This window comes from Petromyzon marinus, chromosome 15 (assembly GCF_048934315.1).
Source record: "Petromyzon marinus isolate PM22_M1 ecotype Great Lakes invasive population chromosome 15, UKy_Petmar_22M1.pri1.0, whole genome shotgun sequence".
Lineage (NCBI taxonomy): Eukaryota > Metazoa > Chordata > Hyperoartia > Petromyzontiformes > Petromyzontidae > Petromyzon > Petromyzon marinus.
In genome coordinates this window covers 486,976-513,865 of record NC_133681.1, presented here as the reverse complement: position 1 = coordinate 513,865, position 26,890 = coordinate 486,976, and the positions used below count along the sequence as shown (strand labels likewise).

Here is a 26,890-nt window from a genome sequence, read left to right as displayed (position 1 = left end):
TGTGGTGTGCCGGCTGTCTAGAGAATTTCTGAGGTCCCTGACTCGGAGAGCCCGGTGGCGTGTGTGCGAGTGAGCCAGCAGGTTAGCTAATGGGTGAGCCGGTGAGCCAGCGGGTGAGCCAATGAGCCAGGAAACCGGCCCGGGAGCCAGCGGATGAGCCATTTAGCCAGAAAACCAGGCAGGGAGTCAGTGGATGAGTCAGGGAGCCAGGAAACCAGCCGGTGAGTCAGTGGGTGAGCCAGTGAGCCAGCGAGCGAGCTGCCGGTCTGTGGCAGGGGACCCTGTCCTACTCAACCGCCGTTTGTTTTGTTGCAGGGAGATCGACGTCTTGGAGATTTTCTCTCCGTTCTCCACACGAACGTCAGGAGAATCCGCAGTGCCCCCCTATTGCACGGCCCCGATAGAGGTGAGATTGGCGTCATCGTCATCGACATCATCATCGTTTATTATTCACGAGTTTGATACCCCACAGGTTACGCCTATACGATGTGCTACTTTGAACGTCCTCGGGTCATGTGCCGGGCCATTGTAAGCGGATAAGCAACGCTCGGGCCAATGAGCCAAATTCGGCGAAACATTGGGTCAACGATAAAAATGTTCTATATTCGATATGATTTACATCAACTAAATATCTTAAGCTTTTTTTGTTTGATAAGCCTGATTGCTGGTGAAACCTGGAAGTTGATGCCGGTTCGGAGTTTTTCCTGAACAATTAGTGCCGGAAGGTTTTGGTCTGGAAAATTAAAAATGTAATTATCTATTTGTGGAGATATCAGAAGAACAGAGTTGGTGGCCGTGCCCTCACCAGGATCCAACCCTGGTGACTGATAAGAGGGTTCCAGAGAGCGTGTTGTTGGGATCGTGGAGGTGGTGGTGGTCGCGTTGGCCAGGACTTCAAGGGGCCCCCCGTGTCACCGTGAGCTGTTGGCAGCCGCAATGGGCACGAATGCCTGCAAAGCTCAGCCAATTGGGCGGAGGGGTGAGGGGTGAGTCAGGATGGTGGTGTTCGGGCATACTGGGAGGGGCTGGTCATTTATTGCAGGAGAAGGGGGGTAGGGGGGGGTTGAGGCGGAGGCGAGGGTGGGGGTGGGTGGAGTAGAGAAGGGTGGCTTCTCAGTGAAGAACAACTGAGGAGGTCTCAAACAATGGGCAGAGTTCCTGGCCCGGATTTTCACAGCAGGGAGCCGAACCTAAAGAGTCAAATCCAGGCCTGGATTGTCTCTGCGGGGAGTTTTGAGTGTGGAGTCGGATGCCACACAGTGTGCCGGGGTGCTGAGGGGGGGGGGGGGGGGCGGCAGGCCGTGGGGAGAAACTGCGATTCTTCCTGAATCGTGTTCCCCATCTCTCTTCTCGAGATTTATTTTTTGCTGAATTTAATCCCACAGAGGTTTTAGCCGAAACAAGAGGTGAGTGGCGGCAGGAAAGGAGGAGGGGAGGATGAGGCGGAGATGAAAGGAAGAGGCTCTCTCCCTCTTGTGCCCTCTCCGCTCACTCTGCTGTCCTCTCCGCCTCCTCCTCCTGCTCCTCGTCGTCGTGACCACAGCGAGGCGTCCCGATGGGGGGGGTTGTCAAACTCTCTGATCAACTTGTCCGCACTCTTACATTGCCCGCTCCTCGGGCGGCGTTTTAGCGCACGGAATCGCGTGTGCGCGGCCGTTGGTGCCGGTGGTGCCGAGGGTGATCGCAGCAGTGGCTGTGATGGTCGTGGTGGTGATATTAGCAGAGGTAGTGTTGTTCGTTTTGATAACAGTGGTGATGGCGATAGTTGTGATGGTCGTGATGGTCGTAATGGTGGTGGTGGTGCCAATCCCGGACTTAATGATGGTTGTGGTGGTGTCAGGGTTGTGTTGGCAGTGGTGCAGCAGCAGTAATTGACAATGGTGGCTGTGAGAGTATAACTGGTTGTGATGCTTGTGATGGTGTTGGTAGTGATGGCGGTAGTAATTATGGTTGTGGTGGCAGAAGCGGTTGTCGGTCGTGGTGATGGGAGTAGGTAGAAATGTCGATCCTTGTGGTGATGCTGCTGCTGGTGGTGGTGGAGGCTGCCATGGCAGTGGTGGTTGTGGTGTGCAATGTGCGTATGCGTGGTCCTACTGGTGAGCACATAGCAAAGACAAAGATCCTCCGTATAACCTGTAACAGACTATATATTGTAATAGGTTTTTACCCTTTTATCTGGCACAAAAACTGACACCTTTATACAAGGGATCATGTTTGCAATAACCACAACACAAGTAGTCAAAATGCAAACAAAAAAGACAACTGATAATATGCACTGTCTTTGAATTTGATTGGTCCACACCCGAGATGGCTTTTCTTAGAGCCCAGTCTCCACTGGTGTTGGACCAGAAGACGCCAAAAGGCGTCATCTGGTCCAACAGAAGGTGTCAGTTTTTGTGCCAGATAAAAGGGTAAAAACCTATTCCTATATCTTGTTACTGGCAAAGGAGGTCTCATAATGTAAGACTATATATTCTTGGTTCTTTCGGTAAAGTCACGTAGAAGGGAAACAATAAAATAATAAAAATATAAAACAATAAAAGACGTTTCGACTGCAACACAAGCAATCATCATCAGGTGTGAAAACCACAGCAAGAAAATTTGAAAAAGTGGCGGGTTTTTTTATCGTTAGCACCACGGAGAGCGATTTGGCAGTTATTCAGATGGACGAGTCCATCTATGTTCAGAAAAGAGGAGGGGGGAGATGAAAATAATGGATGCAGTCTGAAAGTCACCGTAAGCGTGAATAATCAATTAAGACCCGAAATGGTTTATCAAATCCTTCCAATGATTGCTAAGCCAGAATCCATCTTCTCGGTTGAAATTGTCTCTGTGTTTGTATATGTGGATAGCCTCATGAACGAATCTCTCATGGTAGCCAGATGGCTTGCAAAGAACCTCTGTCTTGGAGAAGTCAATGTCATGTGAGCCTACTGAATTATAACAGTGATCTGCCACGGCCGAGGTGTTGGTCCTACCGTGTTTTAGGTCTGCTTTGTGTTCACGGATGCGGTCCGAGACATGTCGTTTGGTTTCTCTAATGTAACTACTACCACAGAGGCAACTTAGTTTGTAGACGCCAGGGTACTGTATGTCCGGAATCACATCTTTACAGACGGAACCAGATCACGGATTTTATGTAATGTGTTGAATCGGACCTGGATCTTGTGTTTGTTCAAGATTTTGGAGATCTTTTTTATGAACCCCGCAATGTAGAGTAAAGTGATGGTTTTGAAAGGCTCCTCAAGAGGGTCCTTCTTCATGGTTGGAGTGATAGCTTTGCGGATTGTGTAGTCGGAGTAACCATTAGCCTTAAGAGCTTGGTGTACGTGCTTGAGTTCACTGGCTGTGTTCCTGGTCGGATATACATTGGGCTCTATGGTGCAGAGTCTTGATGAGGGAATTCTTCTGGGATGGATGGTGGTGAGAATCCGGTTTCAGATAAGCATCCGTAAGGGTAGCTTTCCTGTAGACAGAGTGGCTCATTGAATCATCAGGTCTCTTTTTTATTAGGACATCCAAAAAGGTAGCTTGCCATCTTTTTCGACTTACATGGTAAATCTGATGGCTGGGTGTATGGAATGGAAGTGGTCGAGGAATTGGTCTAGAGCAGGCCGGCCATGTGGCCAGATGACATAAGTGTCATCCACGTACCTCTTCCATAAGGTTGGGCGCAGAGTGGCAGTCTGGATGGCGTCAGTCTAAAATTTCTCCATGAAAATGTTGGCTACAACCGGAGATAGGGGGGAGCCCATTGGGGTGCCCTCAGTTTGTTTGTAGAAAGTTCCATTCCAAGTTAAGTATGTATTGGTTAAGCAGTGTCTCACCAGGGAGGGTACCTCAGTGTTTAATCCTTGATGAACAAAGTCTTCAATGATTGCGATGGTGTCAGGTACAGGAACTTTGGTGAATAAGGAAACTACATCAAATCTGACAAGCAGGTCGTCTGGGGACAGGGAAATGCATACTTCACATGATCTGGTTCCGTCTGTAAAAGATGTGATTCCGGACATACAGTACCCTGGCGTCTACAAACTAAGTTGCCTCTGTGGTAGTAGTTAGATTGGAGAAACCAAACGACATGTCTTGGACCGCATTCGTGAACACAAAGCAGACCTAAAACACGGTAGGACCAACACCTCGGCCGTGGCAGATCACTGTTATAATTCAGTAGGCTCACATGACATTGACTTCTCCAAGACAGAGTTTCTTTGCAAGCCATTTGGCTACCATGAGAGATTCGTTCATGAGGCTATCCACATATATAAACACAGAGACAATTTCAACCGAGAAGATGGATTCTGGTTTAGCAATCATTGGAATGATTTGATAAACCATTTCAGGTCTTAATTGATTGTTCACGCTTATGGTGGCTTTCAGACCGCATCCATTATTTTCGTCTCCCCCCTCCTCTTTTCCGAACATAGATGGACTCGTCCATCTGAACAAACTGCCAAATCGCTCTCCGTGGTGCTAACGTTAACAATAACTGCCACTTTTTTCAAATTTTCTTGCTGTGGTTTTCACACCTGATGATTGTTTGTATTGCAGTCGAAACGTCGTGAGAATTTTATTGTTTTATATTTTAATTATTTAATTGTTTCCCTTCTACGTGACTTTACCGAAAGAACCATGAATATGAATCCCTGCAGTCATGAAAGCTTTATATCAAAATTGTAACGGACTGTTGGGGCAAGTGATGTTAGCGAGCACCTATTGAGACCGGCACGGCACACGACGGAGTCGGTGGCCAGGACCACACCCGGCCGGCTTTGTCTCCCAAGTGGCGATGTTTACACACCGCACCAGGTGCTCATTTGAGGGTGAGTCGACCTCGGGGAGGCCCAAGACCGGTTCAGATCATTGTCAATGGCGTTGGCTGTGAGCGGGAATCGAATTCGGGTAGCAGGTACTGGTGAACGCACACGCACACACGACACTGCGTCGCTGACGCGCACACCCACACGGACACGAAGCTTTACCGCTGCTCTCTGTTTGCTCGAAAGCCTGGTTTATGTTTAACCCCGGCTGGGGCGGGGGGGGGGCATGTGGGCCCCATTGCGTGGGGTGTTGGGGGGCTGCCTCTGTGCCCTCGGGTCCCTGTCCCCCCCCGTCACACAGGGTCCCCTTTGTGGGGTCATTTCTGCCGTCAGCCACGCGGTGCTGATGAGTTACAGATTTTAAAAAATACCACCCCCATATTTCCTTTCCCTGTTGGCAAAGGAAGCACCACCTGGTAAAGGAAGCGTACCGAGCGGTCGCGCGTCGTTTCGGATCGTGACCCTATTTCAAAGCCAAGATGCTCACATCGCCATTGTGTTGTCATTGTGACATCTTCATTGTGTTATCGTTATCATCGTCGTCTTCCTCATTGCAGTTGTGGTGAATGTGGTTCTGGGGGGCGGTGGCGCTGGGGGGCGGTGGCGCTGGGGGACAGTGGCGCTGGGTGGGGGGCGGTGGCCCTGGGGGGCGGTGGCGCTGGGGGGCGGTGGCGCTGGGGGGCGGTGGCGCTGGGTGGGGGGGCGGTGGCGCTGGGTGGGGGGCGGTGGCCCTGGGGGACGGTGGCGCTGAGTGGCGGTGGCGCTGGGGGACGGTGGCGCTGGGTGGGGGGCGGTGGCCCTGGGGGACGGTGGCGCTGAGTGGCGGTGGCGCTGGGGGATGGTGGCGCTGGGTGGCGGGCGGTGGCCCTGGGGGCGGTGGCCCTGGGGGGCGGTGGCCCTGGGGGACGGTGGCGCTGGGTGGGGGGCGGTGGCCCTGGGGGACGGTGGCGCTGGGTGGGGGGCGGTGGCCCTGGGGGGCGGTGGCCCTGGGTGGCGGTGGCGCTGGGGGACGGTGGCGCTGGGTGGGGGGCGGTGGCCCTGGGGGGCGGTGGCGCTGAGTGGCGGTGGCGCTGGGGGACGGTGGCGCTGGGTGGGGGGCGGTGGCCCTGGGGGGCGGTGGCCCTGGGGGGCGGTGGCCCTGGGGGACGGTGGCGCTGAGTGGCGATGGCGCTGGGTGGGGGGCGGTGGCCCTGGGGGACGGTGGCGCTGGGTGGGGGGCGGTGGCGCTGAGTGGCGGTGGCGCTGGGGGACGGTGGCGCTGGGTGGGGGGCGGTGGCCCTGGGGGGCGGTGGCCCTGGGGGACGGTGGCGCTGGGTGGGGGGCGGTGGCCCTGGGGGACGGTGGCGCTGAGTGGCGATGGCGCTGGGTGGGGGGCGGTGGCGCTGGGTGGGGGGCGGTGGCGCTGGGGGGCGGTGGCAGGCAGCAGCGTGCGTGACGCTGTGACGCTGTGTTATAACACCCGAGGAGCGATTAAGCCAGGTCAGGCTGCCCTGGCAGCCCAGACCCGTTACATGAGTCAATATTGGTCGTGTGGAAGGGGCGAGGGTGGGGGGCGCGGGGTTGGGTGTGGGCACTCAGGGGGAGTGGGTGCGGGGCATGGGGATAGAAGGTGGGGGGAGGTGGAGGGTGCGGGATTTGGGAAAATAAAACAAGGGGTGGGGGCTCGTGAAAATGGCTGTGAGGATGGGGGTGGCGGGTAGATGGGGGTGGATGGGGGTGGGAGGTGGATGGGGGGGGGAGCGGGGGAGGAGGGCCACGGGTACGTTCCCGTTCTTCGGAGGAACGGGAACGACGCGAGAACGCGGAGTGCGAACGACGGGGTGTGCGGACGGAGCGATAAGACGCTGGGACGTGGGGGACGCTGAACGGTTACGTTCCCACTGCGTCCGCGTGGTGACAGAGCCTTCTCACGTTGATGCTAACCTCATAAAGATCTGCTGGCTCCTCATCCGGTGCCACGGCGTTTACAAGCGGTAAATGTCTTGAGATGGGTCGGTGTTTGCGTTACAGGTTGGGAGACGCAGGGAGATGAACACAGAGAGTGAGCGGGGAGATGGGGGGAGAGCGGGGAGATGGGGAGATGGGGAGAGAGCGGGGAGATGGGGAGATGGGGAGAGAGCGGGGAGATGGGGAGAGAGCGGGGAGATGGGGAGAGAGCAGGGAGATGGGGAGAGAGCGGGGAGATGGGGAGAGAGCGGGGAGATGGGGAGACAGCGGGGAGATGGGGAGAGAGCGGGGAGATGGGGAGAGAGCGGGGAGATGGGGAGAGAGCGGGGAGATGGGGAGAGAGCGGGGAGATGGGGAGAGAGCGGGGAGATGGGGAGAGAGCGGGGAGATGGGGAGACAGCGGGGAGATGGGGAGAGAGCGGGGAGATGGGGAGAGAGCAGGGAGATGGGGAGAGAGCGGGGAGATGGGGAGAACAGAGAGATGGAGCGAGTGAGGAAGCAGGAGGGAAGGGAGGGAGAGCGCGGTGCAGGAGGGAAGGAGGGAGGGAGGCAGCGGGGGAGAGAGCGGGGGCTGGCAATGCAAAGAACAAAGGAGGGAGCAGAAAGAGGAAGCAGGAGAGCAAGCGAGGCAGCAATGGAGGGAGGGAAGGGTGAGGTGGAAGCAGGCTGAGTGGGTGAGCGCTGTGAGTGGGCCGTGCCCCCTGCGGCGCTCGCTGTGCGTGTGAATCCTCTGTCGTGTCGCGCGTCGCGTCTCCCTCATCATGAGGGATGCCCGAGCGTCAACAACAACATCCAGCAGCTGCAGGCCCCTCTCTCCGACTCACCATCTCTCACCCTCTCCCGCTCTCTCTCTCCCACTCACCATCTCTCACTCTCACCCACTCTCTCCCATTTACCATCTCTCCCTCTCTCCTCCTCTCTCCCTCTCTCTCTCTCACTCTCTCCCACTCACCATGTCTCGCTCTCTCCCACTTAGCGTCTCCCACTCTCTCCCACTGTCTCGCATTCACCGTCTCTCCTCTCTCCCTCTCTCTGTCTCTTCCACTCTCTCCCTCTCCCACTCACCTTCTCCCACTCTCTCCCGCTCTCTCTCTCCCACTTATCGTCTCCCACTCTCTCTCACCCACTTTCTCCCATTTACCATCTCTCGCTCTCTCCCGCTCATTTCCACTCACCATCTCCCGCTCTCTCCCATACTCTCCCACTCACCATCTCCCGCTCTCTCCCATACTCTCCCACTCAACATCTCTCGCCATCTCTCGCTCTCCCCCGCTCTCTCCTGCTGTCTCCCGTTCTCTCCCACTCACCATCTCCCGCTCTCTCCCGCTCTCTCCCATACTCTCCCACTCAACATCTCTCGCCATCTCCCGCTCTCTCCCGCTCTCTCCCGCTCTCTCCCGCTCTCTCCCGCTGTCTCCCGCTCTCTCCCATACTCTCCCACTCACCATCTCTGGCCATCTCCGGCTCTCTCCCGCTCTCTCCTGCTGTCTCCCGTTCTCTCCCACTCACCATCTCTCGCCATCTCCCGCTCTCTCCCGCTCTCTCCTGCCCTCTCCCGCTCTCTCCCACTCACCATCTCCCGCTCTCTCCCGCTCTCTCCCGCTCTCTCCCGCTGTCTCCCACTCACCATCTTTGGCCATCTCCCGCTCTCTCCTGCTGTCTCCCGCTCTCTCCCACTCACCATCTATCGCCATCTCCCGCTCTCTCCCGCTCTCTCCTGCTCTCTCCTGCTGTCTCCCGCTCTCTCCCACTCACCATCTCTCGCCATCTCCCGCTCTCTCCCGCTCTCTCCCGCTCTCTCCCGCTCTCTCCCGCTCTCTCCCGCTCTCTCCCACTCACCATCTCCCACTCTCTCCGACTCTCTCCCGCTCACCTTCCCGTTCCTCTGAGTACACGGTGCCACTGCACATCGCATTCCTGCGTCACGGCCACATTGTGCGGTGGGTGGGGGGATGGGGGGGGCGGAGGTTGAAAACCGGGGCTGGTGGAGGGAGGTGGTGGCTGCCAACAGGTCACCGTGACCCCTGGCCGCAGCCGCCGCTGCGAGCGCTCTCTCTCGCATCGCTCGCGAGCCACGTCACCTGCGCCTCAAGTGCGCCGCCGAGCCGCTCCACCACTCCACCGCGCGATCCGCGGGAACGTTCCCATTGGCGGCTCTGCCGCCGCGCCAGCCGGGGTACCACCGCGCCCTCGCGGCGCTTCTCCGCGTGCCTCGGCTCCGGCCGAGAACCGTGGGCCCCGGCGGCCGCGACGCTTAGCGGCATTGCGGCGCTCGCGATGCCGATGTTCGCCGCCGCTTTTTTGATTCGTCCGCACGCCGCCTGTCGCGACGGCCACGGCCGACGCCGAAAGGTTTACTGGACGTGGCGTGCCGGGTTTCTGCCCCGTGTAGAGAACGCACGGCGGGGCGGCGCTCGCGGATCGGTTCGGAGCCTCGGTCGCCGTGTACGGTGGAGGGGGCGACCTCTGTGTGCCGGCCGTTATGCCGCAGAAAAATACTTCTTTGTCGAGGGATTTGTATTTTTTCTCTGAGCCGTTTTCTGAAATTCTCTGAAATGCGCTCGCCGGGATTTGTGGGAGCCGGAGAGATTGTGCGGTGATCCCACACGAGCGGCGGTGGCGGCAGCGGCGTCTCGCTAATTCCACGCGACGGGGCTCGGCTTACGGTCGTGTCACGGCGAAACCGTGCTCTCTGCCAGTAAATTTGACGCACGCCCCGAGTCACGCCGATGGCGGCGTCCGGTGCCGCCCGCGCGGTGCACACGCGACGCCCCGTCTCCCCCCCCAAGCCTCGATCCCCGCTGCGACCCCCGCTACGATCTCTGCTACGATCCCGCATCTCCGCCACTTCCCACGTCTTTCCGCCAGCGTTATATTACGTTGCTTAATTTCGTATCGCGTAGCGCGTCACGTAGCTCGGAGCGGCCCCCGAGGGCGCGGTGACCGGAGCCGCTCGAGCGCCGACTGGGACCGTGTCGTTCAGAGCCTTGATCGTCGTTCGCTACGGACGCCGCTCTTTCGCTTGCGCCCGGGCACCGGCAGGGCACCGGCAGGGCACGGGGCGTCATCGTTTCTCTGCTTCGGGCTACCGGTCCGCATTTTCTCCCCGCTTGATCCCTGCGACTGGAATCCTCCGTGACCCCTGAACCCCCGGACGGCCCCGCTTGCCGCGCCGCCACGTCGTGGGCGTATCTGCCGAGGGAACGCCTGCTGCGCCTGTGTCCGATGCGCGTGGGGTGCGCCGACAAGTTTGCCCGCACGTGCCGCCCTGTCGTGGAGTCTCGCTGCCGGCCGCTGGACCGCGGTCACGGTGTTTCCCCTTCGCGCCAAGTTTTCATGGGGGGCCAAATAAAATGTATCTCCTCCAGTAAGACCCGGGTCACTTTGACCTCGAGTTGCCCTGAGTTGGTCGGATTTCTTCCAGGACTCGATTTGGTGAAACGAAATTAGCATTCCGTGATATTCCGAGCTACTCAAATTATCACGTGCAATGGGGCATGGCTTGCTCGGAAACACTTCCAAGTAAGGCTCCCCCGCAACACTCGCACAGTAAATATCAAGACCACTTCGCTGACATGGCCGAACGTTAAACACTACGAGTTTAGTGTGAACATAATTTATCCACGTCTTTGATTGACACATGCTTGGTTTCTGCTCAGCCTGATTTATGACGATTGGAATCCCTGGTCTCGTTGAAACGAGACCAGGGAATTCGGGCTGCAGCCCAAATTTCCTGGGCCAACTCGAGTTGACAAAAACAAAGTGGTGGACGTGCTGGTGGGATGACAACCGGAGGTAAAACGCTCGGTACGCGGCCCGTGGCGACGCGGTGTAGAGGTGAAGCGGCGTGCCGATTTAAAGTCGAAGCCACGAAGGTTGAAGCAGCGCAAAAGCCGGCGCGGCTGTGGCTCCTCTCGGTCGGGGGGGCCAGCAGAGATGTTCAGCGTACGCGGCCAACGTTAGCCGAGCGGCGGGTGCGGTAGGCGGTGAGAAACCACAGGGGCGAGGGGAGAGATTTGGTTCCGAGCAGATGCGATTGTTCGGGGTGTGGGCCGCATCGCCACGAGGGCAAAGCTCCCGGTGTTGGTGCTTATATTTAGAACGCGATATCAGAATGCCGACGTCTCGAGTTGATCGCGGATTATTTGATCATGGACGTCTCAAACAAACCGTTATGTATGCTGAACTATGTGTATGTTGAACTTCTTTCGCACCGTACGTAGCCAACCGTTCAAATTGGAGGTGCGAGGAAGGACAACAGGCGTAAGAGAAAAGGCTGCGTGTAAATTGGCTTGAGCATTTGGATGTCTTAATGTTTAATTTGTATTGATTTGTTGTTTCAAAGGGGTTCTGTTTGCACTCTCGTGCAAACAGGCAACGCACGCACGGAGCGATCGAAAGATCGCCGCGTGTCACCGGCCTCCTTGGCCGAGCACGGTGAGCAGCCGCCCTGATCCTGTCGTGCAGGCCACGTCTTTCAGAGCGGACGAGCGATCCGTGTCCACGTGATCGTATTTGTGGCTCTGTGTGTGTGTGTGAGACTCGGCCTCAAATGAGTACCTGGTGCGATGTGTAAACATCGTTACTAGGGAGACAAAGGCGGCCGGGCGTGGTGATGGCCACACACCTCCTCGTGTGCTGTTTAAGCCTTAATTGGCGGTCATTTTACTGCACCTGCCCCAACAGTCTATTAAGGCTACACGGGGGATCTTTGTCTCTGTAGATTTTATTAGGTGCTCGCTAACCATATCGCCCCAAAAGTCTGTTAAAGGCTACACGGGGGATCTTTGTTTTTGGTTGTGGTGGAGGTGGTGTGGGGGTACAGCGGTTCGTGCACCGAGCTACGAACCCGTCGATCCGAGTTCGATTCCTGCTCACAACCAACAGCGGTGACAAATATCTGAAGCAGCCCTGGGCTCTCACCAGCCCAGGTGCCCTACCCCGCTGTTGCTGCTGCTGCACATGACCTCGGAGTAAAGGTGCACCGTCGCAACCACCATCGTCACCACCATCGTCACCGCCGTCGTCATTGGGCGCTGCCTCCGGTGTTCAGCAGAGGTGGCAACGGGCTGGGGGGGGGCGCGGGGACAGGGGGTGGGGCACGAGCCATCCCACCCCTGTGCCCGCAGGCCCCCCAATCTCCCCGGTCTCCCTCTCTTACTTAAGCCCTACCGCCTGGGCCCGGCTCTCTTTGTGATGCTAAGTGGACACAAGTGGCTCGCGCACAAAGGCCGGGCGGCACCACTTCCTGAGCGATCCGTCTTGGCCACTCGGAGGCTCTTTGTTGATCTTGACGTTTTTTCGCTACGAGGGCTCTGCCAACGCGCCGGTGATGGATTGCGCGAGCCTTCTGTTGGCCCCCCTGCGAGGTTAATGATTGAAAGTGCCAACGGCGCTCTGTGGCAGGCGCCGGGCAGGGCCTTGGCAGGGCCTTGGCGGAGGGTGGCGAGGAGGAGGATGCGACGCGGCGGGAAAGGCTTGACAGGAGAGGGCCAGGCGAGGCACGGGCGAGGTGCGGGCGAGGCGCGGGATCGTGTCGTGGGATCGTGTCGCGGGATCGTGTCGCGGTCACGGTGGTTGTGCGGTTCCCGGAGGTCAAGGCCCTGAGAAGGAGGGAAGCCGCGGAAGGATTATAGATGTACGGGCGACACGAAGAAGCCGCTCCATATCGGACGGAGGGAGCTCGAGCCGGGGCCAGTGCTTCCATGGCTCCTCACGATCCGGCTTCACCTCGTCCAGTTTTTGTGCTTTCGTAAGTTCTCTGCTCCGGCCTCAATATCACATTAGCGTATTATTCGAGTGCCGTATGTGTAAATCGCGAATAATTGCTAGCTCGACGCAACCATTAAACAACTGGCGCTCACGTGAATGCACCTGTGCTGGGCTTCAGCATAGGTGAGGTCACGGGCAGGAAAGCGAGGCGTGTGATTGGCTGAATTCCCACATTGGCTCCAGGAGTGTACGTCGATAACACTGCCTCTGTGCTGTGAAAAAGGGACATTGCCCGAAACGTCGCCTATTCGTTTTTGTTGTTGTTTTTGTGCAACACTGCCAACGTAGCAGCGGCAGCAGCAATCACCAAATCACCTGCAAACTACTTCAGTCTCTACCGGCGACCCGCACAACATTACCGTGCCAGGTACACTACATCCAGCGTTCCACTCGCTACGGCTGTAGCCGCTTCTAGTCACATGCCACCTACTGCAGTCTAACCAGCGACCCGCAAAACATCTGATGAGGAATGAATTCATTGGCCACATTTGTCCGGCGCGGTCACCGCGCCCTCGCCCACACAAGCCGCCACCGCCGCTGACACCGCCGCGTCATTGAGTCTTCCTCTGCTCTGACAAATGCGTGTTTGCCATTGGGCTTTCAAAAAAGACATTTTTAAAAATCCTTTGGGGAGGGGGGCGGTGGGGTGGGGGGTCCACTTTGTGGCATTCTGCCTGACTTAATCCATGGCTTAGCAGCCGATCTAATTAACTTTGGGCCGGAGCCGCTTATCTCGTTGGCCTTTGTGACATCTGTGCGGCCGCGCGCAGCAGAGGCCCAGAGGACCTCCCTGTCGTCGTGCACGGGGACTGCAGCACCTGCAGCAGCTCTAGCAGCAGGAAGGGCAGCCCGCAGTAACAGCAGTCGTAGCAGCGGCAGTAGTAGCAGCTGCAGCACCAGCAGCAGGAAGAGCAGCTGCAATAGTAGTAGCAGTTGTAGCAGGGATAGTAGCAGCAGTACATCAGTAGTAACAGCTGCTCCAGTAGTAGCAGCTGTGCAAGTCGTGGTATGAGTTGTAGCAGCAGCAGTAGTGGCAGTAGTAGCACCAGCAAGAAGCATGCATCACACAGTAAATGATATCTTGCAGGAGTGCACATCAATATGCAGTAGCAGCAGGAAGTAACATTAGCAGCAGGAGGCCGTAGCATGCATCAGGCAGCATTGTAGATCAGACGGCAGAATGCAATAGAATTTGTGGTCCAGAAGTAAACAGCAGGAAGCAGCCAGAAGCTGCTTTATTGCATCAGGCAGCAGCAGCAGCATGCAATGAGTTGCAGCAGGTTGCACCGTGCACCAGCATTTTAGCGGTACACATTTCACAGATTGATCTGCAGCAGCCTGTGGTCGTGCAGTTGCAAGTTGCAACAGGAAGGACGATGCAACAGGAAATGTGCTTCGGCAATCGGATCGCCGTCACCGTCCTTCTCACTCTGGAGTTTAGGCCTCTCCTCCTCCTGTTCCTCCAACCTGTGGGCTGTGACTCTCCTCGAGTCCTCATTGCCGAACGTGTGCGACTGTGCGTGCGTGTGCCGCCTGCGTGCGTGCACGGGGAGCGGTGGTGAAGTGGTCAGCAGCCTGTGGCTATCATCGGTGGTGATTATAATTTGAATTGGTCTCAAGCCTTTTTCAGATGGGCTGAGCTTTAAACAAGTAACTGGTGTGGTGTTCTCCAGCAGTGTGGAGACAAATGTGTGGTGCTAGCCCCAAAGCCCCTTTATGTGCCTTGCCAGCCTTAATAGATGTTCGCTAACAGCACTTGTCCTGACAGTTCATGGAGGCTGTACCAGTGTGTGCATATCTGCCTATACAGACGTGTTGGTGTGTGCGATCTGTGGGGGCTAATCGGGCGTAGCACGGGCTAGAGAAGAGATGGACTGATGCGGTACAGGAGGATGTGGAGCTGAACGGACTTGTCAATCACTGGTACCAGCGGTGTCAAGATCGTTCTCTGTGGAGGAGGCTCGTGAAGGACACTGCTACTGGGCCGTTGGAGGCAGTCGCCCTGCAGCAACAGCGTAGAGTAGAGGAGTCCGAGAGTCAACTTACCTAGCATGGTCCATGGTGTGGCATTCGTAAAATTGTGAGATTATTTGATCATCAACCTCCCTTGTGAGAGCACCAACATTTCATAACCCGTAGTGATTTTGAGTGGCGAGGCACAGTAATGTTTTAACAGTGTCACTCACCGTGTCATTCACCGTGTCACGTCCCGCCTTAGAACGACACTCGATGGACGTGGGACCCAGCAGGACGAGGGCAGTGCTTATCTGTTCCCCACAGCCGTGGTTTGGCTCATCCCGTGGGCGCTGAGAGATGACAATCGGCTCATAGCCGGGAGATGTGGCCCCTAGCCCCGACCTACAGATCCCTCCCTCCTCTCAACCCCCTTGCTCCCTCCTTCCTCTGCGCCACGCACGCCACACTCCCACACATCGTGGCTGCAGAGCGCCACCCAGGGCTGAATCCGGCGAACGAAATTATCCCAGGCATCTGGGCGGTGGCGGCCGCGGCGATTCGTGGGCGTCACGGGCGGAGAGGAGGAGAGGGAGTTCGCAGGCGGTGGGAAATGCGACGCCGCTCCAACCGCCGCGCCGCCACACCACGGCCGCACCGCAGCGCCCCCCGCCGCGCCCCGCCTCCACGTGCCCTCACCGCCCCAATAAAGCGGCAAGCCCTTGTTGCTATTGGCTATTAAAAGACGAGCGTTGTGTTTAGGTCAGATTTTATCTCCTTTGCCCAGGTCTCCGGTTGAAGTCAATCCTGGGCCCCCCTGCCCCATCCGTCGGCCTCCAGCGCGAGAGCAGGAGGCCGCCTCTGGCTGGGCAGACACCCGTGGAGGTTAAGCGACTCTGTGGCGTGGCCGTAGAGTTTCAGGAGGTGCTTTGCCGTGCCGCCGATTGGGCCCCACCCCGGGCGCCGCGCTTCGCATCGTTTTACTTCTGCCACGCCGTCGCCGCGAATCGGTGGCGCCCGTTACACCGCCATGACCCCGCGACCCCCGCAGTGACCCCGCCCCCGAGCGCCCGTGGCTCCAGCCTTGGCCCCGACGAGCGAGCGAGAGCCGGCGGTTGCGTGCGTGCGGCCACTTGCGCCGCCGTCTCATTCCGTTTGGCCAGTAACTTGGAAGTCTCTCGTGGCTATAAATAGAGAGAGCGTGCGGTCCCAAAGCAGCTGCCGTGACTGCTGCGCGCAGATGAGCCGAGTGCGCGACGCGACCGGGACGCGCGACGGTGAGCGTCCCGCGAACGATCACGGCGTCACCGTTTCGGCGGCGTCACGACCGATCGCTGCGTTGCCACGGGCTGTCCCGCGTGCGGGCGCCGGCCGGGCTTCGACGTTGACGGCGGAGGCCGCCCTCCCTTTCAAACCACCGCGCGCTCGGCCGCGGTCGTGGACAGCGAAGGCTGCGCTTCCCATCGAGGCGGGATCCTCCGGGGAGAGAGCCCCGGCGCTCGGCGAGGTCCTGCGGCACCCGCACGCAAACTCGGACGTCAGAGCGGCCGCTGCCCAAACGAGAATTGGCCCGGCACGCGTCTCGCACGTCTCCACCGTCAACCACCAACCAGCGATGGAAATTCCGTGTCCCTGTGTAGCGGATAAGGTCATTCACGGTTTCCCCTGCGGCCTGGCGAGGGGGAGTGGCCCCACATCCACTCTGTACTGAAGTAGGAGCCGCGGGGCAGTGGTTTAGCGCACTGCGCTATGAACTCAGCGACCTGAGTTCGATTTCAGGCCGTGGCTAAATCAAGTCAATTTTGTTCAACCACGTGAGAACTCGGGAGACCAGGGTAGGAGTCTCATTTGCAACAGTGACCTGGGGCAAAGAGTTTGCCAGTAGTAGTATTTTGCGGTGTAATTTCGAATTTGCCAGCACACAATGCTCTTCTCTGGCATGTATTATTACGGTCAATAAACCTGCAGTATTAATCAGTGCGGTCGCTGGATTGCGAATGGGCCATGCCAACGGCCAGCTGCAGGGGTTATTCCACTGCCGTGCCTCCACTGCAGAATGTGGTAGCAGTCGAAACGTACAGAGCAGCAGCCGTAACGCTGCTGTCCCCGGCACGTGAATGTGGAAAGTCGGAGAAGTAGTGCGAGCGTTCACTCAGCCTCGCACCATCCCAATCCCGCTCTCGGCTTTTCTACGGCGCTCTTCAAGGGCCCCTCCCCTCCCTCCATCTACCCCTCCCCCTTCTCCCCAATCCCCTCTCCTCGCGACTCGCATCCCCGCTGCCCTCCCCCCGGTATACAATGCCCTCTCCCCAAGCACGTACGCAAGCACGCTCAAACACAACAACAGCCGCCATTCGCCACCAAGTGATGTCACTCCAGCGCTTGTGCCAGGCTAGGTGTACTTTGAAGCCACATGAAGTGTCGAAGGCTCGCTGACAGGCGGTCAAAGGACAGACCCAGGTGTTATGGGTTCACTGTCAGAGATGGCTGACAGATGCACCAACTGTGCTCCCCGCTGCGGCTTTGCTACATTGTATCTCCTTCGCTCGTTGTTGCGAGCGTCGCTCCTCCACCCTCCGCTGTTGTCAGTCGCGTCCTTCACGAGCCTCCCCCACAGACGCCGATCTTGACACCACGGCAAGTCCACCCAGCTTCACATACCCCCGTTCCGCATCAATCCATCTCTTCTCCAGCCTGTGCCGCACCCGTTTATCCAGCCAAACACAAGCGGCTGAAACGCACTTGCACACCTGCGTGCAGATGCACACGCACACTTACGCAGATTAAAGCACACGCCGAGATACGCATGCACGCACACTCGCATGTGCACGCACGTGTGCACGCACGATGGTACGCGGACACTTTACGCATCCACCACTCGTACATGACTCGATTAGTCAAATAATTTACAACCTTCTCCTTAACCCTCTTCAGAATGCAGGCCTCCCATTCTGTGTCGGTCATCTGGGTTTTTGACCACACATCACCACGTCAGGATGGTGAAGGGAAAGAGCCCAGGATCGTGTCGGATATCTCTTGCCAGTGATGTTAGCCGTCGATGGGAATCAAACTCGTGCCGCTGGGTTCAAAGGTCAATGTGCTAACCACTTGGCATCTATTCCCTCCCATTTACTGCGCCGCGCTAAATAAATGACCTAAGCCAGCAGTGATGGGGGAAGGGCTCTCTCGGTTCGAGTTGAGCCGATAAATTGCGCGATTGAGGCAGGAAGCGCCGCGAAGGGCTCGACGCCAGCGGTCCGTAAAGTTCCTCCCAGGCCTCTGGCAGCCCGGACTCTCGCTCTGGCCAGAACTGACGGCCGTGATGTTTGCTTTTGCAAATCAACGCCGCACCGGACGAGAATGGCTGTGGCCGCCACGGCAGAGCGAGGCGTGCGCACGTTCAGGAGCTGGCGGAGAACGTCGGGGTCTCCCGCCAAACGTCGTGGGGAACGCGGCGCTCGCGGCGAGAGTCTCTGCTTGTGCGGGAGGAGTTAAGACGTAAACAGAAAGCGGTGTCACGACACAAGCGCACACAAACACAGCCAGCGCCGCCGCGTCAAACCGACGTGGCCGCTGCCGCCCCCGCCCCTCCAGGTCTCCCGCCCACCCCAGCGCCTCTCCCTGCCCCCGCGGAGCGCGGTGACGACCCCACAGAGAGGAGGAGGAGGCGGCGGCGGCGATGGCCGTGGAGGCAGGGGACGGTGGGCTCCGCTCCTCTCCGCTCCTCTCAAACGCGCAGTCAAGGGTGGCTCGCAACCATGACTCGATCGGCCGTGAAATTCCATAGGCAGATAAACACGGGCGGCGTTTATTTAGAAATGTTATGAAAATGCTTTGGGGTTTTTTCCTTTCCCTTCGTCACCTGCTCGTGTTTGCTGACAAAATCCTGCTGACTCCGCAAGTCTCATTGTGGGTCTCAGGCGGATCAACCTTTGCGCTTAATGATTCATGGAGGGCGTATTTACTTTAACCAGCTCGTGCCATCTTAGTCTGCGCTGACCCATCTCCAGCTTGATACTTGGATCTTTGCCGTTCCTGCCTTTGTTCGTTGCTGCCTCCTCTCATTCTCCCGCGCTGCTGCCGCTGTGCTGCTGCTGTTGCCTGAACCACACACACTGCTGCCGGCTTGCAAGGCGCTCCTTACGCCGCCGGTGCCATCGCTCCCTTCCCCGTGGTCGACCGCCGCGGTCGTTCGCCGCTTTGTCACGATGAACCCGCAGCCCTCGGGCCGTGACCTGGGCTTCATTTTTCACCGAATATGTTTCGTTAGACGGGAGCGGGCGGAACGCGACTCGTAGCCAGGGCATCCGCAGTGCAGGAGGTGCGTTGGACGCGGTGGCGCGTGCGCCGCCAAGCCGGACGGGAGACCCGGCTCAAGTTACGGAGCCGTGGCCCCACGCGGAACGTAGCGGGCGGGGAGGCGCCGCGCGCTGCTCGTCAGAATCGGAATCGGAATATTTACACTGGAGCTACAAAGCTCTTTTTCACAGATGTCACAGCGTTCCGGCTTGTGCTGGCCCAGCACGTGCCGTGGGACGCTCCCCGTGCTAGGGCTGACACTGGACGAGAGATCGAGAGCCTCGGATGTGACCGAGGTAGCCGAGTCCGTGAGCCCTGCGGCTGCCGTAGGCCGTCGGAGCCTCATTTAAAGCGGCGAGCAAAATCACGGGAGACGAGTGACGTCGGGCGTTTGCGGCAACCGGCCACCGGCGTGGCGCAGGCGGTGGCACCTCGGGGCCCGTCGCCTGCGGTTCCGGGCTCGCGGAGAGGGCCCCCCCGGCGGGGCCCCGGGCGTTCGTTTCCAGTCTGAGATGCGGTCGAATGTTGACGCCGCTAAGATAATTGTAACTGCGATTATTGACACATTTCTCCCTCCGCGTTAGAAATAAGTCTCCTGAAGTGCAGCTCGTGAGGACGTGGGGGGTGGGGGGGATTTCTCTGAGCCCCAGGCCTGATGAGATTCGTGGATGGAAACGACCGGGACAACGGTTCCCTCGGACTCCGCGCGGAGGCTGTGCTCGCGAGGCTGTGCTCGCGAGGCTGCGCTCGCGAGGCTGCGCTCGCGAGGCTGCGCTCGCGTGGCCGGCACGGTGACGGCGGGCCGTGGGGTGTGGGTAATGTGGCCGGGCGAGGCTGTCCGAGATGGCCAGGCTGGCATGGCGAGGCCGAGCCGTGGTCCTGTCGGCACCGTGCCGGCGGTGGCGAGGCTGCGGCTGGCGCCGTGTCCACGCTGCCCCTGCACCGCCTCCACGTGCGCCACGGAAGCAGCGATCGTGTCGGCGTGCAGCGTGCGCGGCGCATGTACAGTGCTTGTGGGTTTCGTGGGATGGGTGGGAAGAGGGAGGCAGCCAAGAGGGGAAGAGAACGTCGCTACAAAAGCCAGCTGGATCCGGTTTTTTGTACGGTTGTAGCGCGTGCTGGTCGCTGTCTTGCGTGCATGCGCGCGTGTGTGTGTGTGAGCGCGCGCGCGTGTGCTGTTGGGGATGGGGGGAAAGCTTGGAATTTTGTCCTTTTTTGTGAAAGGGGGTGGTGGTGGTGGTGGGGGGGGAGGCGGGGTATGGAATGTGTGCAGTTGGGGGTGGTTTTGTTGGGGGGGGGTGGTGGAGCTGATGAGGTAGGCAGCTATTTGCTGATGGTATCAGAGCTCGTCTGTTGAACTCCCTGGGGCTGTGCGGGGTGGGGTGTAGGGGAGGAAGGAGGGAATCTCTCTCGAGAGTCACCATCACCTCCATTCACGCGGCGTCACTCCCAGCGCCACGCTGGCCCGGCCGGCAGCCCGGGATCCCCCTCGAGCGACGACGACGAGGAGACGCCGGCGCGGCGGTCCCCGCGCGCCGCTCGTTTCTCGCCGCCGATCGCCGCCGGATCGCGACGTTTGTCGCGGAGCGGCCGACGCGACCGCACCGGCGCCCCCACCGCTCGGGTTTTTAAATCGGAGGTGGACAAGGTCGGCGCTTGACGGGGCGCCGCTGACCTCTGACCTCGGTGACCAGAGGGGGGGCGGTGGCTCCGTTGGGTTTCAGGCGGCGCTAGCGGCGGTGGCGGCGGCGGCGTTGGCGACGCCAGAGAAGCATCGCCGCTTCGGCGCCCAGAGAGAGGAGGTGAGGACGCGCGGGGCCAGCGAAGAGTCCCCCATCATCGCACGCGCGATCCTCGTCGGTGTGCCCGCACGCGTGGGTTATACGGCACACGGGAGGTGCCTGCACGTGTGTGTGGGTGTTTTAGAGGGTGACGTGGTCCTGAGACTCCCCTAAGTCGACTCAGCCTCAAATGAACATCTGGTGGAGGGTGTAAACATTGCCAATGGGGAGACAAATGTGGATGGACGTGGTGCGGGCCACCCACCCCCTCGTGTGCCGTGCTGTCCTTAATAGGTGCTTGCTAACAGAACTTGCCCTAACAGTATGTGAAGGCTATACGGGGGATCTTTGTCTTTGTGTTTCAATATGAATGCTTGTGAGGGTTGAGTGTGAGCTGTGTGCATGGCGGTTGTGAAACCGCCTGTTTATCGTGGTTAATCCGCAATGTTGATGTGTGTGAATACATTACTGTGTGTGCATGCACACACTGATGCCACACACGTGCTCACACGAGGCAATACGTGCGTGCGGTGTAAGTGATGGTGGGAGGATGTGTTTTGGTTTGTGCATGCGCACATGAACCCACTCGCACACAAACGCGCACACACGCACAAACATAAAAAACACATCCATACACATCCACAAAAGCAGATACACATAAAAAACACACGTTTCGACAAAGATCCCCTAGATAGCCTTAACAGACTATTTGGGCAAGTGCTGTTAGCAAGCACCTATGAAGGCCAGCACCACGCCCAGCCACCTCCCTAGTGCCGATGTTTACACACCGCACCAGGTAGTCATTTGAGCCGGAGTCAAACTCGGAGAGGCCCAGGACCGGTTCAGATAATCGTAGCTGTTATTTGTCGTGAGCAGGAATCAAACTCGGGTCACCGGGTTCATATCGCAGAGCGCTCACCACTGCACGACCACTCCCCTGACACACACACACACACACGCGCAAACAAACACACACATTACACTTACACGCCATACATAAACACACACGCACGCAAATGTGCACACACATGAACACGCATTACACACACATAAACACACGGACACACAAACACAGAAATGTACATACGCACACATGAAGAAAACAACAAAGAAATAAATCCCACGTATAGCCCTATCAGACTGTTGGGGCAAGTCCTGTTAGTGAGTGGCACCTATAAAGGCTGGCACGGTACACGAGGGGATAGGTAACCAGCACCACGCCCGGGCGCCTTTGTCTCCCTCGTGGCGATGTTACACACCACACCAGGTACTCGTGTAAGGCTGAGTCGACCTAGGGAAGGCCCAGAACCGGTTCAGGTTATCGTCACTGTTGTTGACCGTGAGCGAGAATCGAACCCGTGTCGCCGGGTTCGTAGCGCAGCGCGCCAACCACTACACTACCGCTCCCCCATAAACACACACACACATGCACACCCAAACACACACACACACACGTTACACGACAAACACGCACATGAACACGCGCACACACACAAACACGCGCGTGCATAAGCCACGAGGCCTGCGCTGTGGAGTGAGGTTCACACCGACCCCGAACGGGCTGAGACGATCGCCACCTGCACACTCGCCCCGTGCCCCTCCTCTCGCAGCGTCCGCTCGAAGCCGCTCGGGGACCCTTCAGCCCTGCCCTTGCCCTCCTCGGGCTGCCCTCCGGAGTTTGCCGTGGTTGTCGACGTTCCGTGTCGAGGCGGCGCGGGTTCCGTCCAGTTCGGTTGGGGGGAAGAGTCGGCGCTCGGGGGGGCCGAGCGTGGAAACACGACTCCCCAGTTCACACTTGGCGTTTTTCACTCCCGAGAGCTCGGCTGAGTTTAACGATGAGAGCCGGGAGCCGTGGCCGGGAGCCGTGGCCGGGAGCCGCGGCGCGTACATGTCGTCGGCGAATTCCGAAGCGTTCGTTTCTCTTAGGGTCTCTGTCGGGATGCGTGGGTGGACACTGGGCGCAGGTGGCCGAGGAGGATGAGATAAGGGAGTCTGCAGAGTCTGGTGGTGTCCCGTGTTTGCGCGCAAGGCTCTTTCATCTCGGCCTGTCAGGCAGAAATGCAGTCCGTTGGCAGGTTGCGTGTTGTGGGGTGAAGTGTGGGTGCTCCGACGACCTCTCCCAAGATGTCTGTCCAGCGTGGAAGAGAAGGCCTCATACCCTGTAGAGGAGCTCCCTCTGGTGGGGGCTCTTCCGCCAGCAGTGGCACGAGCGATCAGTTCCAGGGCTGTGCCTTTTCTCGGCCGGGTCGGCGACCCGGATATTATATCTGCACCTGGCACACCACGTCGGGTCTACGTCTGACTGTGGTTGCTTGTCACCTGCCGCCTATTCCAGTCTATTGGAAACCCTAGGAATATTCGGGGAGCGACTAAACCTTCGCCGCGTGCGTGGCTGCGCGTGTCACCGTGCTCTCCGCCTCATGCGTGCCGCCAAATCTGCGCGTCTGTGTCATTTAGCCGAGTGCCTGGCGGCGTCGGCGCTTGCGGTGCTGTGGCGGTGCGGATGGCGGTGAGGAGGGAGGAGCTCAACCACTGACACGACCGCGGAGCCATGGAGCGGCCAGCGGAGCAGCATTGAGCAACGCCGGCGTGGAGACAGGTGACGGTTTGCGACGCCGCCGGCAATTCCACGCGGACTGTGCCGATCCACACCGCTACCAAACGGGGTTGACGGGAAACCGGGGTTCCGCCCCTGCACCGAGCCTGGAGTTGTGTTACCGTGCTCACCGCGAGGCAAATTATTCGCTGAGCGATCGAAGTCAAGATTTAATTTTTACAGGGTGAGACTGCGCCCTCCACAGAGACCTCACCCCCCCCCCAAATCAAATGGCATTGCGGCGCTCAAATGCCACCGGCGTGGGGGCCCAGTCCCGTGGTGGGCGGGGTTTCTGAGGTTCTGAGGGGCTCAGGGGGTAGGGCGCACGCGGGGGGGGCCTCTCGTCTCTAACGCGGAGAGGATCGCCGTGGGCGCCGCGTCGATAACGATCGATGTCCGCGCCCCGAAGCCCACAGCTGCGAGCGAGCGTGGGCGCGTGCCACCGCCGCCCGGACCCTCCCGGGGGACTCCGCGAAGGGTCCCCTTTTCCGAGGGAGAGACGCACGGACAGGATAAGCGGGCTCCTCGCTCGGGGTCACCGGGCCGGAAGGGGGAGATGCGAGCGGCACCGTCCCTGCCCGCGTGGGCTCCGTGCGGAACGAGGTGCCGCGCCAGGGAGACCTGGGCCCACAAAAATGGTGACCTTCTGCATATAATGCAGTGGGGATGGTGGGGGAGGCTGTGGCTGTGAGATTGGAAGTGATGGTGGGGAGGGGTAAGCGATGTCCTTGTGAGGAGGAGGAGGAGGGGGCAGGGGGCACTGCGGCGAAGGGAGGGGGTGAGAGGCCGCGACCTTTATTGGATTAGGTGACCTTGCTCATTTTTGGCGACAAATAGTGGGTCGGGCATGGGCCGGGGTCAGGGGTCAAGGAAATCTGTTGGCGCTCTGCATAGTGGCATGGTAGTGTGTGTGCGTGTGTGAGAGCACGTGCGTGTATGTATGTGTGTGTGTGTGCGCACGCGCGCGTGTGTGTCTGTGCGTGTTTTTCCACCGAGGATACTGGTAATGGTTGGTGTAAAACATTGAAAGGGTTACCAGCCTCTCGCACACACTGAGCTTGTTACACACACACACATATACACCCCCATATATATGCCCACCCCCACTAACACCCACCCCAGCCTCACCACACTCACCCCCCACTCATTCCTGCCTACTCAGGTCAACTCCACTGCTCTCGCCCCCACGCTGCTCCGCACGGTGCACACTGCACCGCACACATCTACAGCACCAGTCGTACGTATCCTGCTGTACACCATGCTTCATCCCACTCCAGCTCTGTGCAGCACCACACTAAATGAGACCAACAAACACCGAGCAAACGAAGATACAATGGGAAGAAGGAACCTTGCTGATAGAGGCTGGTCCACAGTGGCTGTCAAACATTGCCAGCTGAGTCACCCGCGTCCACAGACGTCCCTAGGGCTTTCCATGGATCTCTGTCCGCTGTGTGCTCACCACTCGCTGGCTGGTCGAGTGGGAGGTGAGGGCTCGGTGAGCTGTGGGCACCACTCGTGGGCAGGGTGAGTGGGGTGAGCAGACGCTGAGTTGTTGATGTTGAGGGGTGGTCGCTCCCTTCTCACCACAACCACTACACCACCGCTCCCCCCACACACAAATTGCACCAAAGACAAAGATCCCCCTTTTAGCCTTAACATACTGTTGGGGCAAGTGCTGTTCGTAAGCACCTATGAATGCACACGAGGGGGTGGGTGGCCAGTACCACGCCCGGCCGCCTTTGTCTCCCGAAGTGACGATGTCTATACACCACACCAGATACTCACTTGAGGCTGAGTCGACCTAGGGAAGGCTCGGGACCAATTCAAATAATCGTCACTAGCGTTGGCCATGAGCGGGAATTGAACTCGGGTGGTCATGTTCGTAGCGCAGCGTGCTTACCGCTACATTACCACTTCCCACACACACAACAACAACCAACAACCGCCATTCGCCACGAAGTGGCGGTGACATCACCACAACGCTTGTGCCAGGCCATGTGCACCTTGAGGCCACGTGAAGTGTCGAACGCCCGCTGGCAGGAGGTCACGGGGCAGACCCAGGTGCCACGGGTCGACTGACTGAGATGACTGGCTGATGCACCACCTGTGCCCCCTACTGTGCCAACTTCCTGTGCTTTAGCCACCCGGCACTCCGCTCGTTGTTGTGAGCATCGCTCCTCCGCCATCCGTTGTTGTTGGAGGGCGACTGCCTCCAACTGCCCAGTAGCGTCCTTCACGAGCCTCCTCCACACACACACACCTCTAGACACACACATCACAACACACATCTCTCTCATCACTAATCACTTTTTTCTTAGTTTGTCTATGTGCACTCATCGAGAGTTTATACTGAGGAAGGCCGAATTAACTCTACACTGCAGTGAACACGGTCCCTTTAGAAGCGACACCGAAGAGGTGGCGACACCTTCAGACACCTCACGTGCCACGCTCACCCCTCCACTCATCCCTCGGCTCACCCCTCCGCTCACCCCTCTGCTCACCCCTCTACTCATCCCTCTGCTCACCCCTCTGCTCACCCCTCCGCTCACCCGTCCACTCACCCCCTCCGCTCACCCCTCTGCTCACCCTCCGCTCACCCCTCTGCTCACCCTTCCTTCTCATCCCTCTACTCACCCCTCTGCTCACCCCTCTGCTCACCCGTCCGCTCACCCCTCCGCTCACCCTTCTGCTCACCCCTCTGCTCACCCCTCCACTCACCCCTCTTTTCAGCCGTCCGCTCACCCCTCTGCTCACCCCTCCATTCACTCCTCCACTCACCCCTCTTTTCATCCCTCCGCTCACCCCTCTACTCACCCCTCTGCTTTCCCCTATACTCACCCCTCCGCTCACCCCTCTGCTCACCCCTCTGCTCACCCCTCCGCTCACCCGTCCACTCACCCCCTCCGCTCACCCCTCTGCTCACCCTCCGCTCACCCCTCTGCTCACCCTTCCTTCTCATCCTTCTACTCACCCCTCTGCTCACCCCTCTGCTCACCCGTCCGCTCACCCCTCTGCTCACCCCTCCGCTCACCCTTCTGCTCACCCCTCTGCTCACCCCTCCACTCACCCCTCTTTTCAGCCATCCGCTCACCCCTCTGCTCACCCCTCTTTTCACCCGTCCTCTCACCCCTCTGCTCACCCCTCTGCTCATCCCTCTGCTCACCCGTCCACTCACCCCTCTGCTCACCCCTCCGCTCACCCCTCCGCTCACCCACTGCTGTCCTCCTGCTCAGTCACCAGTCGCACTTAGTTCACCTCATCACTCACCCACCTATCGCTCACCGCACTACTGAAACACCGATCACTCTCCGCTCACCGTTCACTCACCAAACACTCACCCCTCGCTCATTCCCCCGACTCGCCCACACGTGACCCACTACCAGTGCTGTGGCCATGTGTGCCTGCTGGCCAGGGGTGGGTGAGGGGCAGGAGGAGGAGGGGGGGGAGGGGCATTGCGCTGGGGGGAGTCAGGGTTATCTGCTCCCCCAACCCCCAAGGGAAGCCACCTTTTCAAGCCAGCGCAGCGGTCGGCATCTCCCCCACTCTCCCCTCCCTCTCCCCCCTTTCTCCCTCTGCCTCTCCAGATCTGCGCCATCTGATGTGCCGTGGTAGTGGCAGTGGTGGTGGGGGAGGGGGGTGCGAGGGGTGGGGGGTGCAGGAGGAGGGGACAGGAGATAAAACCAACAAGAAGGACACACAACAAAGAGGGAGCAGAGGCTGGA

The 26,890-nt window shown here is 58.8% G+C and overlaps 1 protein-coding gene across 6 annotated transcripts in view; it reads left to right on the top strand.

Annotated features, from left to right (window-relative positions):
* The window catches only part of GREB1L (GREB1 like retinoic acid receptor coactivator), an 89,960-nt gene that overhangs the window by 31,425 nt on the left and 31,645 nt on the right, over positions 1-26,890 (top strand). For 2 of the 6 annotated variants that reach the window (XM_032954580.2, XM_032954577.2), the window contains exons 2-3: positions 316-406; positions 23,030-23,171. The gene's annotated coding sequence lies outside the window, so the exon portion shown is untranslated. Of the gene's footprint in view, positions 1-315; positions 407-6,591; positions 6,794-8,787; positions 12,520-20,217; positions 20,594-23,029; positions 23,172-26,890 lie in introns of those variants that run through there. The other 4 variants (XM_032954579.2, XM_076067172.1, XM_032954578.2 and 1 more) reach the window with 4 other exon arrangements.